At 48.3% G+C, this 23467-nt stretch overlaps 1 pseudogene across 1 annotated transcript; it reads left to right on the plus strand.

The window, feature by feature from the left end:
- The first annotated feature begins 12190 nt into the window (after positions 1-12190).
- On the plus strand, positions 12191-14671 carry LOC307193804 (lysine-specific demethylase 2B-like; annotated as a pseudogene). Its single transcript has one exon. The product of its transcript is annotated as a lysine-specific demethylase 2B-like (transcript).
- The last annotated feature ends 8796 nt before the right edge of the window (positions 14672-23467 follow it).

The following is a 23467-nucleotide window of genomic DNA, read 5'->3' on the forward strand; positions in this document are numbered from 1 at the left end:
ACTGGTAGATCCATTATCTCCATTTAATGCCTTTCACAAGTCAAGGGTCACCTCCATGATGAAGCCCTTGCTGACTGCCCCTCCCCCTTTAGAATTCTATTCCCTATACAGATTTCAATCTCAGCATCTTGTAATACTAATTTTTAGAATAGACTCTATTTTTAGAGCAGTTTTGGGTTCACTGCTAAATTAAGTAGAAAGTACTGATAGTTTCCATATACCCACTGTCCCTACACATGCACGCCTCCCCTATATCAACCTCCCCCACCAGAATGGTGCATCTGTTACAATCGATGAACCTACATTGACAAATCATTATCACCCAAAGCCCATAGTTTACATTAGGATTCACTATTGATGTTGTACATTCTAAAGGTTTTGACAAATGTATAATGACATGCATCCACCATTATAATATCATACAGAATAGTTTCACTGCCTAAAACTCCTCTGTGCTCCACCTATTCATTTCTCCCTCCCCCCAACTCCAGGCAACCACTGATCTTGTTATTATCTCCATAGTTTTGCCTTCTCCAGAATGTCAAATCATTGGGATCATACAGTATGTAGCCTCTTCAGACTGGCTTCTTTCACTTTGTAGTATACATGTAAGGTTCCTCCGTGTCTTTTCATGGCTCGATAGCTCACTTCTTTTTAGCACTGAGTAATACTCCATTGTATGGATGTAGCACAGTTTATCCATTCATCTACTGAAGGAAATCTTGCAATACGAATTTTTTACACTTGACAATTTACATATGTTTCCCTCTACTAGATAGAAAGCCCCTCAAGAACAAAGGTGACCAAGGTTTTACAACCTTAGCACCTAGCAGAGTGCATGGTACATAGTTAATCCTCAATAAAGGCTTGTTAAGTGAATGAATGAATAAACTAAATCAATGCATAGTATCCCACTGGCATCTACAGTCCATATGTTCAAAGCTGAAAGTAATTTCTCCTTCTAATCTCTCCTTCTCATCACCCTCAAATGATCCAGATACTCTTCTTAGACTTTCTGTCTCATAGAATCCACCTGGGACAAAACATTTGGAGATAACCTGGCTTCTTCTTTCTCCTTCACTCCCCATGTCCAGCTACTTTCCAGGCTGTATAGATTTAACACTTGAATGTCTCTCAAATTATCTCATCTGCCATACCCTTTACCACCACTGAAGTTTAGATCTTACTCATTTCTCACCTGGATTATTCCAACAGCCTCCCTGCCTCATTCTCACCTCCCCAGGGCACTCTTCACACTGGCCACCTGAGTGGTCTTCCTAACATATCCTATCTTCTACTTAAAATTCTGCAATAAGCCCTCATGCCTTTGGGATTACAGTGGAGCTCCTTATGAAGACATTTCAAAGCTGCTCATGATCCACCCCTGAGACAGAATATGCAAAGTTCTCAGCACAGTGCCCGGAACACGAAAGGCGCAATAAATATTCACATTATTACCATTATTACTATATAGCCTAGAGATGAAAAGAGTTTGGGAGGACATGAGAATTGTCATCGAGTATCTGATGATTGGGCATATGAAATATGCATTAGACCCTTTCTTTCTTGTCCCAAGAGAGAGAATTGGACTGATTGGGTGGAGACTGCAGAGAGGCAAGTTTCATTTCAACTAAAAGGAGACTTTTTTAACAGTCAGAAGCATCCAAGAATCAGAATAAAATGAACACCCCTGTGCTGGAGGAGTGTGATTGGACGCTGAGGTGATTTTGAATTCTGGTGGAGTCATTCATTGGATTCCCAAAGCCCAGGTAGTTTACAAGGAGATTCACGCCTCAAAGTCAGGTCCACAGGAGGGTGGACCACATGGCCTTATCCTGCCCATGGGTTCTGGGAGATGGTGGGGAAATTTCTACAAGCATTGCTCCTTCTCTCCAGCCTGGGCTATTTTGTAATCCACTGACAGCTCTCCCACCTCCTCCATCCTCCACCATCCTTATAAGATGATCTTCCTTTTTTTTTTTTCCTAACATTTTATTGGAGTATAATTGCTTTACAATGGAGTGTCAGTTTCTGCTTTATAACAAAATGAATCAGTTATACATATACATATTCCCCATATCTCTTTCCTCTTGCATCTCCCTTCCTCCCACCCTCCCTATCCCACATCTCTAGGTGGTCACAAACCACCTAGCTGATCTCCCTGTGCCATGCGGCTACTTCCCACTAGCTATCTATTTTACGTTTGGTAGTGTATATATGTCCATGCCACTCTCTTACTTCGTCCCAGCTTACCCTTCCCCCTCCCCATATCCTCAAGTCCATTCTCTAGTAGGTCTGCATCTTTATTCTTGTCTTGCCCCTAGGTTCTTCTGACCGTTTTCTTTTTTGTTTTTTTTAGATTCCATATATATGTGTTAGTATATGGTTTTTGTTTTTCTCTTTCTGACTTACTTCACTCTGTATGACAGTCTCTAGGTCCATCCACCTCACTACAAATAACTCAGTTTTGTTCCTTTTTATGGCTGAGTAATACTCCATTGTATATATGTGCCACATCTTCTTTATCCATTCATCTGCTGATGGACACTTAGGTTGCTTCCATGTCCTGGCTATTGCAAATAGAGCTGCAATGAACATTTTGGTACATGACTCTTTTTGAATTATGGTTTTCTCAGGGTATATGCCCAGTAGTGGGATTGCTGGGTCGTATGGTAGTTCTATTTGTAGTTTTTTTAAGGAACCTCCATACTGTTCTCCATAGTGGCTGTATCAATTTACATTCCCACCAACAGCGTAAGAGGGTTCCCTTTTCCCTACACCCTCTCCAGCATTTATTGTTTGTAGAGTTTTTGATGATGGCCATTCTGACAGGTGTGAGATGATATCTAATTGTAGTTTTGATTTGCATTTCTCTAATGATTAATGATGTTGAGCATTCTTTCATATGTTTGTTGGCAATCTGTATGTCTTCTTTGGAGAAATGTCTATTTAGGTCTTCTGCCCATTTTTGGATTGGGTTGTTTGTTTTTTTGATATTGAGCCACATGAGTTGCTTGTATGTTTTGGAGATTAATTCTTTGTCAGTTGTTTCATTGGCAAATATTTTCTCCCATTCTGAGGGCTGTCTTTTCGCCTTGTTTATGGTTTCCTTTGCTGTGCAAAAGCTTTTAAGTTTCTTTAGGTCCCATTCGTTTATTTTTGTTTTCATTTCCATTTCTCTAGGAGGTGGGTCAAAAAGGATCTTGCTGTGATTTATGTCATAGAGTGTTCTGCCCATGTTTTCCTCTAAGAGTTTGATGGTGTTTGGCCTTACATTTAGGTCTTTAATCCATTTTGAGTTTATTTTTGTGTATGGTGTTAGGGAGTGTTCTAATATCATTCTTTTACATGTAGCTGTCCAGTTTTCCCAACACCACTTATTGAAGAGGCTGTCTTTTCTCCACTGTATATTCTTGCTTCCTTTATCAAAGATAAGATGACCATATGTGTGTGGGTTTATCTCTGTGCTTTCTATCCTGTTCCACTGATCTATATTTCTGTTTTTGTGCCAGTACCATACTGTCTTGACTACTGTAGCTTTGTAGTATAGTCTGAAGTCAGGGAGCCTGATTCCTCTAGCTCCATTTTTCGTTCTCAAGATTGCTTTGGCTATTTGGGGTCTTTTGTGTTTCCATACAAATTGTGAAATTTTTTTCTAGTTCTGTGAAAAATGCCAGTGGTAGTTTGATAGGGATTGCATTGAATCTGTACATTACTTTGGGTAGTACAGTCATTTTCACAAGGTTTATTCTTCCAATCCAAGAACAAGGTATATCTCTCCATCAATTTGTATCATCTTTCATTTCTTTCATCAGTGTCTTATAATTTTCTGCATACAGGTCTTTTGTCTCCTTAGGTAGGTTTATTCCTAGATATTTTATTCTTTTTCTTGCAATGGTAAATGGGAGTGTTTTCTTAATTTCACTTTCAGATTTTTCATCATTAGTGTATAGGAATGCAAGAGATTTCTGTGTATTAATTTTGTATCCTGCTACTTTACCAAATTCATTGATTAGCTCTAGTAGTTTTCTGGTAGCATCTTTAGGATTCTATATGTATAGTATCATGTCATCTGCAAACAGTGACAGCTTTACTTCTTCTTTTCCAATTTGGATTCCTTTTATTTCTTTTTCTTCTCTGATTGCTGTGGCTAAAACTATGTTGAATAATAGTGGTGTGAGTGGGCAACCTTGTCTTCTTCCTGATCTTAGTGGAAATGGTTTCAGTTTTTCACCATTGAGGACGATGCTGGCTGTGGGTTTGTCATATATGGTCTTTATTATGTTGAGGAAAGTTCCCTCTATGCCTACTTTCTGGAGGGTTTTTTATCATAAATGGGTGTTGAATTTTGTCAAAAGCTGTCTCTGCCTCTATTGAGATGATCATATGGTTTTTCTCCTTCAATTTGTTAATATGGTGTATCATGTTGATTGATTTGCGTATATTGAAGAATCCTTGCATTCTTGGGATAAACCCCACTTGATCATAATGTATGATTGTTTTAATGTGCTGTTGGATTCTGTTTGCTAGTATTTTGTTGAGGATTTTTGCACCTATGTTCATCAGTGATATTGACCTGTAGTTTTCTTTCTTTGTGACATCTTTGTCTGGTTTTGGCATCAGAGTGATGGTGGCCTTGTAGAATGAGTTTGGGAGTGTTCCTCCCTCTGCTACATTTTGGAAGAGTTTGAGAAGGATAGGTGTTAGCTCTTCTCTAAATGTTTGATAGAATTCGCCTGTGAAGCCATCTGGTCCTGGGCTTTTGTTTGTTGGAAGATTTTTACTCACAGTTTCAATTTCAGTGCTTGTGATTGGTCTGTTCATATTTTCTATTTCTTCCTGATTCAGTCTCGGAAGGTTGTGCTTTTCTAAGAATTTGTCCATTTTTCCAGGTTGTCCATTTTATTGGCATATAGTTGCTTGTAGTAATCTTTCATGATCCTTTGTATTTCTGCAGTGTCAGTTGTTACTTCTGCTTTTTCATTTCTAATTCTATTGATTTGAGTCTTCTCCCTTTTTTTCTTGATAAGTCTGGCTAATGGTTTATCAATTTTGTTTATCTTCTCAAAGAACCAGCTTTTAGTTTTATTGATCTTTGCTATCATTTCCTTCATTTCTTTTTCATTTGTTTCTGATCTGATCTTTATGATTTCTTTCCTTCTGCTAACTTTGGGGGTTTTTGTTCTTCTTTCTCTAATTGCTTTAGGTGTAAGGTTAGGTTTTTTATTTGAGATGTTTCTTGTTTCCTAAGGTAGCCTTGTATAGCTATAAACTTCCCTCTTAGAACTGCTTTTGCTGCATCCCATAGGTTTTGGGTCGTTGTGTTTTCACTGTCATTGTTTCTAGGTATTTTTTTATTTCCTCTTTGATTTCTTCAGTGATCTCTTGGTTATTAAGTAGTGTGTTGTTTAGCCTCCATGTGTTTGTATTTCTTACAGATTTTTTCCTGTAATTGATATCTAGTCTCATAGCGTTGTGGTCAGAAAAGATACTTGATACAATTTCAATTTTCTTAAATTTAGCAAGGCTTGATTTGTGACCCAAGATATGATCTATTCTGGAGAATGTTCCATGAGCACTTGAGAAGAATGTGTATTCTGCTGTTTCTGGAAGGAATGTCCTATAAATATCAATTAAGTCCATCTTGTTTAATGTATCATTTAAAGCTTGTGTTTCCTTATTTATTTTCATTTTGAATGATCTGTCCATTGGTGAAAGTGGGGTGTTAAAGTCCCCTACTATGATTGTGGTACTGTCAATTTCCCCTTTTATGGCTGTTAGCACTTGCCTTATATATTGAGGTGCTCCTATGTTGGGTGCATAAATATGTACAATTGTTATATCTTCTTCTTGGATTGATCCCTTGATCATTATGTAGTGTCCTTCTTTGTCTCTTATAATAGTCTTTGTTTTAAAGTCTATTTTGTCTGATATGAGAATTGCTACTCCAGCTTTCTTTTGGTTTCCATTTGCATGGAATATCTTTTTCCATCCCCTCACTTTCAGTCTGTATGTGTCCCTAGGTCTGAAGTCGGTCTCTTGTAGACAGCATATATACAGGTCTTGTTTTTGTATCCATTCAGCCAGTCTATGTCTTTTGGTTGGAGCATTTAATCCATTTACATTTAAGATAATTATCGATATGTATGTTCCTATTACCATTTTCTTAATTGTTTTGTGTTTATTATTGTAGGTCTTTTCCTTCTCTTGTATTTCCTGCCTAGAGAAGTTCCTTTAGCATTTGTTGTAAAGCTAGTTTGGTGGTGCTGAATTCTCTTAGCTTTTGCTTATCTGTAGAGCTTTTTTTTTTTTTTTTTTTTTTTTCGGTATGCAGGCCTCTCACTGTTGTGGCCTCTTCCATTGCGGAGCACAGACTCCGGACGCGCAGGCTCAGTGGCCATGGCTCACGGGCCCAGCCGCTCCGCGGCATGTGGGATCTTCCCAGACCGGGGCACGAACCCGTGTCCCCTGCATCGGCAGGCGGACTCTCAACCACTGCACCACCAGGGAAGCCCTGTAAAGCTTTTAATTTCTCTGTCAAATCTGAATGAGAACCTTGCTGGGTAGAGTAATCTTGATTATAGGTTTTTCTCTTTCATCACTTTAAATATGTCTTACCACTCCCTTCTGGCTTGCAGAGTTTCTGCTGAAAGATCAGCTGTTAACCTTATGGGATTCCCTTATGTGTTACTTGTTGTTTTTCCCTTGCTGTTTTTAATATTTGTTCTTTGTATTTAATTTTTGATAGTTTGATTAATATGTGTCTTGGCGTGTTTCTCCTTGGATTTATCCTGTATGGGACTCTCTGTTCTTCCTGGAGTTGATTAACTATTTCCTTTCCCATATTAGGGCAGTTTTCAACTATAATCTCTTCAAATATTTTCTCAGTCCCTTTCTTTTTCTCTTCTTCTTCTGGAACCCCTATAATTCGAATGTTGGTGCATTTAATGTTGTCCCAGAGGTCTGTGAGACTGTCTTCAATTCTGTTCATTCTTTTTTCTTCATTCTGCTCTGCAGTACTTATTTCCATTATTTTATCTTCCAGGTCACTTATCCGTTCTTCTGCTTCAGTTTTTCTGCTATTGATCCCTTCTAGAGAATTTTTAATTGCATTTGCTGTGTTGTTCATCTCTGTTTGTTTACTCTTTAGTTCTTCTAGGTCCTTGGTAAAGGTTTCTTGTATTTTCTCCATTCTATTTCCAAGATTTTGGATCATCTTTACTATTATTATTCTGAATTCTTTTTCAGGTTGACTGCCTATTTTCTCTTCATTTGTTAGGTCTGGTGGGTTTTTGCCTTGCTCCTTCATCTGCTGTGTGTTTCTCTGTCTTCTCATTTTGCTTAACTTACTGTGTTTGGGGCCTCCTTTTCACAGGCTGCGGGTTCGTAGTTTCCATTGTTTTTGGTGTCTGTCCCCAGTGGCTAAGGTTGGTTCAGTGTGTTGTGTAGGCTTCCTGGTGGAGGGGACTAGTGACTGTATTCTGGTGGATGAGGCTGGATCTTGTCTCTCTGGTGTGCAGGTCCACATCTGGTGGTGTGTTTTGGGGTGTCTGTGGCCTTATTATGATTTTAGGCAGCCTCTGTGCTCTGGATGGGGTTGTGTTCCTGTCTTGCTAGTTCTTTGGCATAGGGTGTCCAGCACTGTAGCTTGCTGGTCGTTGAGTGGAGCTGGGTTTTGGCGTTGAGATGGAGATCTCTGGGAGATTTTTGCCGTTTGATATTACGTGGAGCTGGGAGGTCTCTTGTGGACCAGTGTCCTGAACTTGGCTCTCCCACCTCAGTGGCACTGCCCTGACACCCGGCTGGAGCACCAAGAGCCTTTTGGGAGGTCTGAGGTCTCCTGTCAGCATTCAGTAGGTGTTCTGTAGGATTTGTTCCACATGTAGATGTATTTCTGATGTATTTGTGGGGAGGAAAGTGATCTCTGTGTCTTACTCTTCCGCCATCTTGAAGCTCCTCTACCTAAGATGATCTTCTTAAGGCAATAGTTGAGGCTCTTCTATTCTTCTCCTCAAAAATCTTCAAGACCTCAAGCCCCACCACACCACTGCCTCCATCATAAACCCCAAATGCCTAAGCCTGTCATTTCTGGCTGCACCACCTCTGGGGTCATATAGACTCAGGTTCGAATCCCAGCTCTGCCACTTACTGTCTGATCTTGGACAAATCACTTGTCCACTTTGGGCCTCAGGTACCTTACCTATAAATTAGGGATATCATGCTGACCTTGAAAGATAGCCATGAGGATAAAAGGAGAGTTGTGAAGTCTCTAGCAGAGTACTGAACCCACAGTGGCCTCAGGATACTGTGGTTCTGGGCATATTCCAGCCCCACCCTTCCCCAATCGAGCACACTCACAGCCCCTAGACCACCGTGCACATCAGGTCACTGAACATCTTTCAAGGTGGTTTCCCTACGCTGGCTCACTCCTTACCTGCTTTGGCAGCTTTTAACTCCCTGCCCATCATATCAGGGGCAGCTCAAACACCACTTCCTCGGTAAGCCTTGCCCTGAAGTCCTCTATCAGAACAAATTGTCCCCACGTATTCACTCCCGCTTTTTCCTCATGTCTCCATCGGAGCATCTGCCTCGTTGACTGTTTCCATGTCTGATTCCTTTTGGATTGTAAGTTCCTTGAAGACAGGAACCTCGTCTGATTTATGGCTGTGCCCTTCATCAACCCAATGCATGGAGGTGTGATTCACATGGAAGGTAGGGAGATTATTTAAATAGCTTGGAACCTAAGGATTTTCATTAAGTATTAGTTAAATATGTGGATGGATAGGGGAAAAAAGTGGTCAGCCAAACCCAAGCTTTTATCCCAGCAGCCTTCAGTCTGCTTCCTCTGAAGCCCCTGGGGTGGGTGGTCTTGGGGAAGGATGGCTGTAAAGGCAGATTTACTACCCACATTTCACTGCAGGTTGACAGCTCTGTAGGAATTCTCCACTTCTAGTCTTCCATCTCCCCTTTCTCTAAACCTTCAACTCCAAAGGCTCTTCTCATTGAACATTTCCAGAGACAGGAGAGATTGATCCTTCTCTTATAGATCAGACACCTCCTGCCCTATAGAAGGAGAGGTGGATGTGGCTGCCTCAGGCCTCAGAGCAGGAGGGTCTGAGCAGCTCCTTGGACTGAGGGCTGGAGCTGGGATTCCCTGGTAACTTCTGAGAAGATTGATAGTAGATATGCAGACCACCAAGGGGGCAGCTATAAAAGGGGAGGGCAAGGAGGGTGGTCAGACTCAGCCTAGCCCAGTTGAGCCTGAAACAGCCCAGCCAAGACCCAGAACCTAAGTCAGAGCCATGTCCATCCAAGAAAATGGCGACTAGAGCTCAGAGCCATGCCACACCCATGCATGCATACATATATACTTAGACTAACTCAAGTCATACACACACACACGTGCACGCATGCACACACACACCCCTTTCCTCTTGCAGAGAGGTGTAGAAACCTGACTCAGGGCCTGGAGGTCCAAATTCAATGGCAGCGCTGACTATTCACATTCAACAGCTATTACCCCTCCAGCCCAGACCCCTAGTATCCCCCCAGCAGCAATCCTAACTAACTCTTGTTCCCCGTGTGATCCTCAGAGTGCTGGGAAAGGATTGACTAAGCATCCACCCCAGAATTGTATTTCTCCCTCATCTACGGGACAGACTAGGCTGCCTGGAGCAGTGGCCCTCAGAATCCAGCCTCTGCAGCTGTGTGACCTTGGGCCAGGAAATTCATCTGTCTGAGCCTCAGTTTCCTCATCTGTGAAAGAGGCTGACAGGAACCACCTCCTCAGGCAGGTATAAGAATAAAAGAAGTGACATGTACAGCGTTTGCTGTGTTCCTCTACAAAGGAATTACTCCACCCGTCTTCTCTCGTTCTATCAGCATCAGCACCACGTGCCAGCCAGACACTATTCCAGAGGCTGGAACTATAGCCATAAATGAGAGACTCTCGTCCTCCCCAGGGAACACGCAGCTCAATTTTCCTACATTGAATGGAGAGGTAATCATGACCCGAGGATTAAATGAGATAATTCTGAATACCAGGATGTCACATATTAGGAGCTTAGCAGTTACTGGCCTCCTTTCTTCTCTGCTGAACAGCTTTTTAAGGGCAGAGACTGCGAATTGTTCACTGCCAGATTCTCTGTGCCTAGTACAGCCCCTGGAATGCACATAGGTGTTCAATAAATGTTGAGTTTATTCTCTAAATGGGCATTCAGGGAAACAAAAGCCCAAGACACCTCTCTCTCCCATTCCTCCCTCTTTTTCTCCCCCATCTCTCTCTCTCACACACACGCACACGTATGTGCACGTGCACACACACACAGCAGTGATGAGCTGGGCTCCTCTCTCGCCCCCTCTATCCCACAGTCCTGTCGCCCATCACAGGTCAACCCTTGGCCTCCTGTGGCCCTACAATCTGGGCTGAGGGGGGAGGAACAGGCTGTGGACCCAGGCTATTGTTTATTCGTAACTGGCCGCAGGGGTGGGACTCTGCAGCCCTTCCTGCCCCCCACCCCACACTTTCATTTTAATGAAATGAAGCCACCCGACGGCCCCCACCCCGAACCTTCCTAAGGTAAGAGTGAAATTGATTTTCCCTTTTAACTGGAAAGCAAGATAAACACATGGCACCCTTAGGGGCGGAGGGGAAGCACTTAAAATAGCACATCTCTGGGAGCAGACTGCTGCGTGCAGAGCTCGTCACAGACAAGGGCTGAATGCAAATCGCAGAGGCAGCAGCTGGGGCCAGCCTTCCCCTGGAAGAGCAGGTGAGAAGCACTACCTTCGCCCCTCTGTACCCTCTGCCTCCCATCAGGCTGGCGAGCAACCACAGGCTGACCTCTGTTCTCATAGGCTCAGACCTGGAAAGATTTCTCTCGGGTCATCTCCGCCCGAGTGCCTACAGCAATGGGCAGTGATGGGGCGCTTATTACCCCTCGAGGTAGCACATTGAAGCTCTCCTATTAGAAACTTCTGCTCTTACTGACCCATCCTGGGTGTCCCAGCATCTTCCCCCATTGACAGAGGTCTAATCCTGAGTCCTTCATCCCTCCCTTGTTCATTTGCTCCCTGCAGGGATCAGAAAACCAAGATCACCACCCCAAGTCTTCTCCTGTCTGACCCCCAGGACCCCCAGCCATTCCTTGGAGAGCCCATCCCTCAATGGAGAGCCTCTTCTCCATCCCTTGTTTGTCTAGGCTGGTGTCAGAAACAAGCTGCAGGTCTCTCCAGAAAGGATGAAGAGGAGGAGGTGGGGATGTTGAGGTGGGAGGGGAACTGACATTGACTGAACACCAGACAGTGTATTCAGAGCTGGTTTCAATGATCTCATTTAATCCTCTCAACAGCTCTGTGATTTAGGGACTACGATTATCCCCAGTTTACAGATGGGGAAACTGCATTGAGAGAATTTTTACCTACTTGCCCAGGATCACAAAATCAGTGAGTTGTGCTTAGTCACTCACCATACTCTCTCAAGGAATAATTGGCTTCATTTTTCTGTCATGCATGTTTGGAATATCGTTGCTGCTGCAAAAAATGGAGATGACTGCCACGCCATACTGGGGCACCTCAGAAAGAAACCCCGGGAGAGCGGGGTCTGTGAGGATGGCAGTGCCTTTCTGGGAGTGAGTTGGGGCCACTGATTCTCTCCAATAGCCCCGCTCGAGGCTGCTCTCCAGAGCCTGATTTTGCAGGAGTCCACCTGGTGTGACTTGATCTATGATGGGGTGAGTCTGACACCCCTGGCCCTGGCAGCCATGGTGTCATGGCTCAGGCCCCCCAGGCTGCCATCTGAGCATTGTCCCACTAACACCCACTTTGGGAGCCAGGGGACCCAATGCCTCTTTTGCATTTAAAGCTCCCGTTCGTACATGTGTTAGAATATCAGCAACTGCTGTTGCTTTGTTTTCATTGGCATGGAAAGATGTCCACAACATATTGTTGGGAGGAAAAAAAGGACTTTACACAACAGCATGTGGAGTCTGCTCCTGTTCATTTAAAGCCGTGTATATATGTGTTTACAATCAGACAGAGGTGTCTGAAAATGTTCACCAAAATGGTACTAGGGAGCCTGAGCCCGAGCCAGGGCGAGCCGAGCCTGCTCCGGGCGGGCGGCGGCGGCGGCGGCGGCGGCGGCGCCGCTCCAGCCATGTCAGCGCGCGCGAGCCTGGGCCCACCATGAGCCATGGCCATGTCCGTAAGCGCCGAGGACGACGACTATGAATCGGAGCCGGACCAGAACCGGGTCGTAGGTCGGCCCAAGGGGAAGCTGGGCCCCGCCTCCGCGGTGAAGTTGGCCGCCAACCGGACCACGGCGGGAGCTCGCCGGCGCTGGACGCGATGCCGCAAGTGCGAGGCCTGCCTGCGGACGGAGTGTGGAGAGCGCCACTTCTGCAAGGACATGAAGAAGTTCGGCGGCCCCGGGCGGATGCCGCAGAGCTGCTTCATGCGGCGGCGCATCGCGCCTGTGCTGCCCCACACCGCCGTGTGTCTAGTGTGTGGCGAGGCAGGAAAAGAGGACACAGTGCGAGAGGAAGAAGGCAAGTTTAACCTTACGCTCATGGGGCGCTCATCTGCAGCGAGATCATCCACCCTGGATGCCTTAAGGTTAAGGAGTCAGAGGGCGTGGTCAACGAGGAGTTTCCAAACTGCTGGGCGTGTCCAAAGTGTAAGCACGCCAGCAAGACCGGGAAACAAAAGCGTGGCCCCGGCTTTAAGTACGCCTCAAACCTGCCCAGCTCCCTGCTCAAGGAGCAGAAGATGAACCAGGACAGCAAGGAGGGGCAGGAGCCTGCCAAGTGGAGGAGTGAGTGTGAAGAGGCGCCCCGGCGCAGGCCAGACGAGCACCCCGAGAAGGTGCCCCCTGACGGCATCCTGCGGCAAAAGTCAGACGATGTGCACCTGAGGAGGAAGCGGAAATACGAGAAGCCCCAGGAGCTGAGTGGACGCAAGCGAGCCTCGAGCCTCGACGCTTCAAACGTCCCCCGGTTCCTCCTCTCACCTCTCCCCGAGGCCCCCTCTAGGCAGCAGCCTCAGCCCCTGGTGGAGATCCAGTCTCACTTACTTCCTGCAGCAGCTAAAACCCGGCAAAGAAGATAAGCTTTTCAGGAAAAAGCGGTGGTCCTGGAAGAACGCTGAGGACCGAATGGCTCTGGCCAACAGGCCTCTCAGGCGCTTCAAGCAGGAGCCGGAGGACGACCTGCCCGAGGCGCTCCCCAAGACGACGGAGAGCAACCACTCCCGCTCCAGCTCCCCCACCACGGCCCCAGCACAGAGGGGACGGAGGGCCCCGAGGAGAAGAGGAAGGTGAAGATGCGCCGGAAGCGGCGACTCCCCAACAAGGAGCCGAGCAAGGAGCTCAACCAGGAGATCCAGAAGACGGAGAGCAGCCTGGCCCGCGAGAACCACCAGCCCATCAAGTCGGAGCCTGAGAGCGAGAACGAGGAGCCCAAGCGGCCCCTGGGCCTCTGTGAGCGCCCTCTCCGCTTCAGCAAAGGGGCCCAGCTGGGGCCCGGCCTGCACAGCCCGCCCCGAGTCATCTTCCGGCCCCTCCCTCCGTGTCCCCGCCCAAGTGCATCCAGATGGAGCGACATGTGATCCCCGTCAGCCCCCCCGCCCGACTCGCTGCCCCTGGACGATAGGGCGGCCCACATTGTGCACAGGGAGGTGTGGAGGACCGTCTTCAGCTACCCCAGCCACCAAGACCTGTGTGTCTGCATGCGGGTCTGCAGGACCTGGAACCGCTAGTGCTGTGATAAGCGGTTACGGACCCGCATCGACCTGAACCGCTGCAAGTCCATCACACCCCTGATGCTGAGCGGCGTCATCCGGCAACAGCCTGTCTCCCTGGACCTCAGCTGGACCAATATCTCCAAGAAACAGCCGAGCTGGCTCATCAACCGCTTGCCTGGGCTCCGAGAACTGGTGCTGTCAGGCTGCTCATGGATCGCAGTCTCAGCCCTCTGTAGCTCCAGTTGTCCGCTGCTCCGGACCCTGGAGGTCCAGTGGGTAGAAGGACTAAAGGACGCCCAGATGCGGGATCTCCTGTCCCCGCCTACAGATAACAGGCCAGGTCAGATGGACCATCGGGATAAGCTCCGGAACATTGTGGAGCTGCGTCTGGCCGGCCTGGACATCACAGACGCCTCCCTGCAGCTTATCCTTCGCCACATGCCCCTGCTCTCCAAGCTCCACCTTAGTCACTGTAACCACGTGACTACCCAGTCCATCAACCTGCTCACCACTGTGGGCACCACCACCCGAGACTCCTTAACCGAAATCAACCTGTCAGACTGCAATAAGGTCACTGACCAGTGCCTGTCCTTCAAACGGTGTGGGAATATCTGTCATACTGACCTGCGGTACTGCAAGCAAGTTACCAAGGAAGGCTGTGAGCAGTTCATAGCCGAAATGTCTGTGAGTGTCCAGTTCGGGCAAGTGGAAGAAAAACTCCTGCAAAAACTGAGCAGCATCTGAGCTTGGAGCCTCACATCAGGAGAGCCTGCAAGTGCAGGGTTCAGCAGCGCGTGGAACCCCGGCTCAGCAAGGAGTCTTCAGCCCTAAAGCCCCCTCCACATTGGCCGAAAGCAGACGACACGCCAGGCCCTCAGGGTAATTACACCCTCGTACCTGTGCCAGTAATCCAGATCCTAAGGTCCGGCCGGTCTCCACCCATAAGCTCTCCCTGAAAGGAAGACACGGTAGCAGATGGGGCTGTATAGTTTGAAAAAAATGAATGTGTAAAAAAGCTAGAAGTCTGGGACCTTGAGGAATTCAGACTGCTCGTGTCCAGGTTGTCCTCAGAGCCCAGCCCACGGTGACACAGGACCAGATCTACCAAGTCTTCTTTCTCTCGACAGGTATCGATCGGTATGTTTCTAAGAATGAGATACTGCCGTAGATCCTTCACTTTCAGTCGCATTAACTGAGGGCGCCGAAAGGCTGTCTCTTGTAATAAGTGACAAGTGGAACATCTACGGAGATTTTCTTTTAAGATCGAACAAACAGAGCAAAAATCTTTCTTGCCGTCACAACATACGTGCTGAACAAACAGATAGAAAAGAAGCATTTAATGAGAGCCAGATACAAGCCATTGTGAAAGCACTAGTTTTCCTTTTGCCTCCTATTAAAATTAAATTTTAGTTCTTATGAAGTCCCCCATGGCCCCAGACCCATGGGCGTTTTCGTGTCCTAAACGTGGTGAAAATCAGAACAGTCACTGCTGAGGCAGTTTGGATTCACAGAAGTTCAAATACAGACCTTTAAGAAAAAAAAAAAATGGTACTAGGGGTTGTTTCTGGGAGTAGAATTTGGGGTGATTTTTCTTTCTTCTTAGTTCATTTCTGTGACTGATTTGTATAAAGAATGAATGCATATCATCTTTTACCAAAAGAAATTTAAAAACACATTCCAAAAACTCACAGTGCTATTCAGTCAGTTTTATAATATAGGACAGGGGTTGAAAGAGAGCCCGCGCTTTCCCTTCCTCCTCCCTTCCCACCCGGCTCTTTCTTCGTGTCCCCTCCAAATCCTCCTGCAGGGTCCTCTCTGTTGTGATGGCTTTGGAGCCAAGTGACCAGAGTTGTCATGTCAGCTCTGACCCCCTGTTTAAAACGGGCATGAGAATTTCCACCCCGTAAGGTTTTTTGAAAAATAAATAACACCAGTTACAGGGAGGCACCTGGACCTCGCCTTAGCCTTGGACGTAATCGCTGCTGAACGAACGAACGCTGGGGATGGGGGAGGGGGGGTTGGAGGCGGGGGTGGGGGGGGCAATCGGAGCACGCTAAAGAAAAGGACAGGAGTCCAGAAGCCTCGGGAACACAACCTCTGACTAGGATGAGGGGAAAATGCCTTCAAGTACCTGAAATTCCTGACCTAGAGCCATGCTGTGCTCTCATTCGCAGGCTTGGGAACATTGGTTCAACATACATTTTTAACGTAGTGTGTTTACTTGTCTCTCCAGGGGTCAGCAAACGACACCCCAAGGGCCACATCCAGCCTGTTTTGGAGTGACTGTCAAGCTCAGAATGGTTTTTCCATGTTTAAAGGGTTGAAACAAACAACAAATATGTGTCAGAGATCATAGTTGGCCCACAGAGTTTAAGATATTTCTTATGTGGCCCTTAACAGAAAACGTGTCCATGGTGGATGAGAAGCAGGGCTGCGGGAGCCCGTCTGTAGCGCCTTGGCTGCAGGAGTGACAGCTAAGAAGAGGAGGAAACAGTATAGCCCAGCCCCGCGTGGCTCCCTGCACAGTATGGTGGGCACCAACACTGACCCTGAGTCACTGAGAGAAGAGTCTGTCTTCAAGACCCTCTGGCTAGGGGGGCAGGGACATGGGTAAGACCTCCAGGATGATTTCCATCCCAGAGAGGGAGATGGAGTTACGAGATCACAGGGAGGAGCTTCGATTGTGCAGAAAACATACGCTGTGAGTTGGGAACTCTTACTATCCCTGCTTTCAGAGGAACACCCCAGGCTTTGGGGAAGCTAGGCAGCTAGCCCACGGGATGCCGCTGGTGAGTGGGGAGCAGGGATCTGAGCCCAGGAAATGCGACTTTAGGTCCTGTGTCCTGACCTTTGCCTTCAGGGTTGTTCTTGGGGACAGAAGGGTCTGTTAGATGTGGGTCCTCGGGTAAAGTCACCTGGAATATCAGTGACTCACCTGAGGGGCCACTGATGCCATCTACCTAATTACTCAACCCTGATGGTGGCCCGGCCTCTGCAGAGAGGTCAGAGGCTCTTTGTGGAAAAAGAGGGAAGGGACCACCCATGTTCCAGGCACTGGCCAGGTAAGCCAGACACTGCAGCGCCTCCCTCCATCCTCACACTCACCCACAATAGTGGGACAATGACTCCATTGGGCAGAAGGGGAAACTGAGGCTCAGGGAGCTTACACAAGGTCATGCAGTCTGTAAAAGGCGGATTCTGGACTTGAAACCAGCTCGCTCTTCCTCCAGCGTTCATGCCTTCCAAAGCTGTCACTTCTGTTAGGGGGGTGGGGCACCTCCTCCACATCTCCTCTGGGGGTACCCCCTGTTGCACCCCCTTCTAGGAGGTACATTAGCAAGCAAGCTACCTGCCCAGCTCCCACCAGCCCTGTTCCAGAGAATCTGAGCCAGCCAAGTGTAGCAGGATTTGGTCTGCCGAGACAGACTAATGAAGCAATTTAAAAACAATTGTTTGGAACACACAGACATCTGGGTAATAATAGACTACAAGAAAACTGACCAGTGAATTTTCCCAGGGCCACTAACAGGGCAAGATCTACCTCAGCACATGCAGTTGGCAGGCGACTCGCTGGAAGGTCCCACAGGTATCTCGGTGAGAGTTTGGCTTACTTTATAGGATCGGTCCATTCTTTCTCCTGGTATAGACAGGCTGAGTGCTGTATGTGTGTGTCTGAGGGATGCTCTTATGCAGACACACACAAAGAAACGCAGGTACATGGTCAGCTTGACATTCCATGCATGTACACAGCTACACACACATTTGCATACATGTGAAACGGTACCTGTGCACACTTAGAGCTATACGCCTTCATGCACATGCACAAACACCCTGCCCACATGTGCATAAGCATATGCAAACATATATGCGTGCCTATGATGGCGACACAAAATATTGACCCTCCCTGGATTCCCATCCTTTGCCATGTGACTTTTTGGTGGTTCCCACTGAGAGGAGCAGAGTATACTTCCCTGCCCTTAACTTTGCATTCAGTCATGTGACTTGCTTTGGCCAATAGAATAAGGCAGAGGTGATGGAGTGCCAGTTCCAAGGCGAGGCTTTAAGAGGCCTCATGTGTTTCCACTTGTTTCCACTCTGGCCCTTATGTCAACACCATGAAAAGAACACGCCTGGTCTAGCTTGTGGGTCCCAGCAGGAGGGTGAGAGACGTGCAGCAGAGCCACTCCAGCAGAGCCCAGCCTGATTCAGCCAAGCCCAGACAATCCACAGACGCCTGGGTGGTGATAAATAGTGTGATCTCTTATGCAGCAAGAGCTAACCAACAGACACATCCAGGAAGACACATGCACACAGAGGAGCAGAGACTTGCATCCAGACAGCCCCGTGAATACACGTGCATGCACCTGCACACGTGGACACTCTTCTGCACATATTCAAACACCAACACCCACAGAAGGGCTTATAGGAGACAACAGTGAGAATTAAACGCTGTCTTAGCCCCCTTCCATCTCTGGGAGACTCTTGCTGTCATCAGTAGAGAGTCCGAGGGTATGAGGTGTTTGTCCAAAACCCCTTTCATAGATGTCAAGCCCCGCAGGCTCTGGCTCCAGAGTGGCAGGGTTTTTCTAGATCCTCCTCTGAGCAGCTCTGACAGAGACCCCTGTGTTGACTCAGATGACAGCTTTCTCAGGAAGGAGGAGCAGGCTGTCACCTTGTGACTTGGGAGCAAGAACAAAGGGAACGGCAGAAGCGGAGGGGGTGCGGGGGGCTGCTTCTCCCCACCTGTGGGAGCATAGGAAGGGCACAGCCCCAGGTCCTCTCACTCTGTGTCCTGGGCCATTCATCCAGGTGAGTGGATGTCCAAGGGCTCCGTAAGTCTGGTCCCATAGGAGGCCCCAGGTGATGTCTGCCTCTGGGCTGGGCCGGGACCTCCTCACTCCCTCTATGTGTGGAGGGGGGGCGGATATGAGCTCTAGGCAGGTGTCACGTACCCCTCCATCATTAGCAACTACGTGTGAACATGGGCCCAGCAAGGTGGTACAGCTTAATGGGGCAGGGGTGGGGGGCTGCTCAGGCTCTTAAACCAAACGACCTGGATTCCCATCTTATCTCTGCCATTTCTAGCTGGGCAAGTAACTTAGCCCTTCGGCTCTTAGCCTCCACATCTACGAAATGGAGACAGTAATATGTGAGGATGAAATGAGCTCATCACGGTGGAAGCCCCTAACTCAGTGCCTGGCACAGAGCATCAGTAAATGGTCATAGCCATTGCCACCCACGAGACCACTCGCTCCTAAGGGCTGGAGTTATACCTAGTTTTGTTCTATTTTGTACAGTTGCAGCCTCAGGGCCTGACACATAGTGGGCATCCAATAAAAGTGTTGAATGAATGAGAAGGTAGAGGACAGAATGAGAGTATGAATGAAGGTCCCCAAGGTCTTTAGGGATGTGAATCAGGGTTAGATTACAAGGCAGATGGTGGCTGCTAGACATCGGGGACGCTCACACATAGCAACTTTGTCTGCAACCCTTGCCGTGGACACAGTCCCATGTAGCTTTCCGAGCACGTTCACATCTGTTAGGTTGTTCAACCACCCCCATTTCAGAGATGGGGAAACAGGTTTGCAGAGGATGAGTCAGTTCTTTTGACTCCAAATCTCAGGAGCACTCCCCTACCCCCATAGCTCCTCTCAGAGTGAGAAAGGCTTTTAATATCCATTACTCCAACTTCTTTCTCATGGAAAGATAGATCCCTAGAGGAAAATGACCATCTCAGGACCACATAGTGAAGAGAACCCTGTGTTTCCTGAACCTGAGCCCAGTTCATCCTCTAGTGTTCCCTAAACATCCTATGACATATTCATGATCTAATCTGTATACCCACAAGCGGATGACACAGTGAGCTCAGAATGATTCCAACTCTCGAGTCTCAGGCATGGGAAGCAATCAGCCTGTGTACATGGGGATGAAAAGGGGAAACTCCAGCCATTCAATCAATAAACATTCATTAAATACCTACTGGATGGCAGTCATATGCTAATAGCTAGGGTCATAAAGATAGAAACAACACATACCTCACCCTCCAAGAGACCACAGTCTAGGGGAGGGATACAGAAATTCACTGTGCATGGCAGTTCTTGCTGGGATAGAAGATGCTAAGTGAGTAGAGAACTGGGGGCTTCTAACCCAGACTGGGGAGCAAGCAGAGCCCAGTGAACACCCACAAGAGCCCCCGCCCAGGAAGACACAATCCGGTGCCTATTCTAACCAATATCTTCATCTGTTTTGATAAGAGGCTCAGCCTGTCCCTTAGGTCCTGAGCAATTCAGCTCTGCCCCCACATTTGCATCCTACCTCTCAAAACAAAAGCCCAAAAGGTAACAGACCCTCCCACTCTCCTTCTTTCTTTTTGAGGGTCTTGCTCCCCATCAACATCCATACCCCCAGCTGCTTATCAAAGGACATCTCCCAGGACTCTGTCTGAGAGGAGTTCTGCTAAACAAAATTTCCTTCAGGTCTGTAAGTTTCAGTGATGACTGAGGGCCTCTTAAAAGATGTGCCCTGGGCAGCAGCTCAGCTGGTGCACTCCTTAGTTTGGTGCTGCAGGGAAGTAGTCCTGAAGGAGATGACACCTGAGTTGGGTCTTGAAGGAAGAATAGTACAAGCAGGGTGAAGGATAACAAGGAAGTTCCAGGCAGACTGGCAGGTCCCAAGGTGCAGGGGTATGAAAAAGCCTGGCCTGCTCCAGAAACCATCAGCAGCTCCCACGGCTGCCTTGCAAAGGAAGATGGAAAAAGGGGGTAGCCAAGTACTGGGGAAACCAGCAGGGCCTGGGCTGGTTGTCAGGTGGATCTCATGAAGGACAGGGAAGGGGCTAAGAAGATCTTTTGGGGCAGGGAGCGTGAGGCAGATCGGCCTGGGGAGGAAAGGATGGCGATGCTGGCTTGGCCATGAGCACTGTCTCTCCCGCTGCCCACCCATTTGTTCATTTAACAATTTGTTTGGCGATGACATCAGAGGGACTTGATCAGGTGTGCCTGAGATGACACAGAAGGGCTTGATCACATGTGTCTGTGGGCTGCAGTAGGGACTTTGGATTTAAATGAGTGACCTGGGGAAGCCACTGGAGGGTAGACGGAATGTCCTGGAAAGAATCATGCAGGGACTAGGTATAGACAGGGAAGAAGAGTGGTCTGAAGCCTGAACCCTGAGACCCCTTGATGTTCAGGGGCTGGGAAATGGTGAGGAACCTGTAGGGGGGACTGAGGAACAGCCAGCGGAGGAAACCATGTGAAGAAAGGGCTTTAAGGGAGAGGACGTGGCCGACGTGTCACCTGCTGCTGCCGAGGGTGGAGGACTGACCGCTGGGTTTGGAGGTCCTCGCAGCAGTTCTGGTGGGATGGGTTCAAGAGAGAAATTGAATAACAGGCTTGGACCCAACAAGCACTGACACCCTTTCTGGGGCTTCGCTGCAATAGGAGAGAGAGAAATGGGCCTGGAGCTGTCGGGGAGGGTGAGGTCAAGAGAAGTTTTTTTAAAGATCGGGTATATAATTAGAGTACCGTATTTATGACGGGAATGATCCAGTGGTGATGGGAAAAGCTGAGGACAGCTACAGTGCCATGTCCACCAGCAGGTTCAAAGGGGTGAAGTCCAGTGGGCAAGTGCAGGGACTGGCTTTGTACTGGAGCTGGGTGGCTCCTCTGTAGTCACAGGACAGAGGACCAGACCACGTGGGCACAGGGAGCTCTGTGGAGGTGGTGGTGGGAGTGTGTGACGTTCACTTCTGTTTGCCCAGGAAAATAAAAAACAAGGTCTTCGACTGGCCATGAGGAGCAGGGACGAGGGGTTGGGGGTGATTCCTCCCCTAGGTGATTTCATCCCAGGACCACACTGCGTCTTTCCTGACTTACTAGGGGAAAGAAACACACAGCTGCCTCTGCCCTGAGTGTCTGTCCCTCCCACACTTGCCCAGGACCCCCAGGGGACCCAGACAGCACTCCACCAGTCCCAGGCCCTCCACAACACCTCTCAGCACTCTTTCTGGCTAGGTTTTCCAGAAACGGGTCGTGAGAGCTCAGAGTGCCCAGGCCCCATGCAGCCGCCCCCAGGCAGTCTGGCCAGCCCAGCCCCAGGGGGCGGGGGGACCGGCAGGGGGAAGGTGGCTGGGAGTCAGGTGGAAACCTCCTGCAGGTGTCTTCTGGAGGCATAGCCTGCAGCCAGCCCTGCTCGCAGCCAGCGACAGATCTGGTACCCAGGGACTCTTTAGTGTCACTGCTAGACTGTGTGATTACACTTGTCAGACCCCTCAGAGGAAGGCAGACAGGCTTCCCGTGCCGTCAGGTGCCTGCACGATGGAAAAGGAGAAGCAGCCGTCAGCTCGGGCCTCTGTCTCCCTCCTCCACACTGGCTCCAGCTCTCAGCCTCCCTGCAACAACCGCGCTGGGATGGGACGTGCGGGCACAAATCTCTGACCCCTGCAGCTCATGTTTCCAGGTCAGGTTTTGTGCCCCTTGACACACATTAGCTCATTTAATGGTCAAAACAGCCCTGAGTCTGAACTAACATCCTCCATACTTTACCAATGATGGCACTGAGGCTCAGAGATGTTAAGGAACTTGCCAAGGTCACCCAGCTGGGAAATGGAAGAGACAGGACTCTAACGAAGCCCAGTCTCCCTGTTAAGAAAGCACTCTGCAGCACCTCTCAGTGCTTTTTCTAATAAGGTTTTCCAAAAACAGGTCACTGAGGGCCCAGTCCTGTCTAGCTCCCTCCCCAGCCAATCTGGCCAGTGTCAGACTGCTCAGGTTCAAATCCTGACCCAGCCATTTACTACTTTAATGCCCTTGGACATGGCACATGAATCTCCCTAAGTTCCCCATTTTAAATGTAAAATGGGGGTGTGACAGGACCTCCCTCCCAGGGTTGCTGCAATAGCCTTTGCCATGCTGAGCCAGATTCTCTTCCTCCCAACATGCCCCAGAGTATGGTGTGGAAACCCCAGGCAAGGACAGGGCCAAAACAGGCAATCTCCTCCCTCTTTGTGGACATCAGACCTCTACTGATACATCCTCACATCCATATCTCTCCCTTGGCTCACATAAAGGTATAGTCCCCTCTGCCTCCTAGATATTTTTAATACAAATATAAACAAGCCAACTGGACTTTGCTGTAAAGAAAGTGAGTCACCCTGGGCTGGGAAAGAGTGAGATGTGAAGCCCCTTCCCAGAGGCCTGCGTAGTAGCGCACACTAGTTCCTGTCATCCAGGACCCATCGGATGGGCGTTCTATGCAGATGAGGTTGCTTGTAAATGCAAATTGGGAGTGGGCTGGAGATCGGAGGAAGCAAAACAGGGGGTGAAGAATCAAGGCCTGGAGGCGGAGAGAAAATGAAGAGAAGAAGGAGGAGAGGAGACAGAGCTGGAAGCCAGGCCTGAGCTCGTGATTGCAGGAGATGAGGCTTGGAAAATCTCCCCTGCTGGTTAAGTGAAAGCTCTTCAAGGATGAAAACCGGAAGAGCCCCGGCAGAATCCTGCCGAGCTGGGGTGGCCTCTTAGAACCAGAGTGGGTGCCCTAGAGCCAGAGGGGCCATCAGCTTCTGCAGAGACCAGAGGGACCCAGTGCACCCTGGGCACAGTTTATTCTACCCACACAACAACCTTGTGAGGCCCCTTTCACATACCAAGACAATAAGGGCACTTGGCTTTCTGCCTGGTGAGAAATCCCCAAGAGACCATTTGCCATTTTGCTTCTTGCAAACCTCCAGTGA

Source organism: Stenella coeruleoalba (genome assembly GCF_951394435.1).
Source record: "Stenella coeruleoalba genome assembly, chromosome: 1".
NCBI classification, from domain to species: domain Eukaryota; kingdom Metazoa; phylum Chordata; class Mammalia; order Artiodactyla; family Delphinidae; genus Stenella; species Stenella coeruleoalba.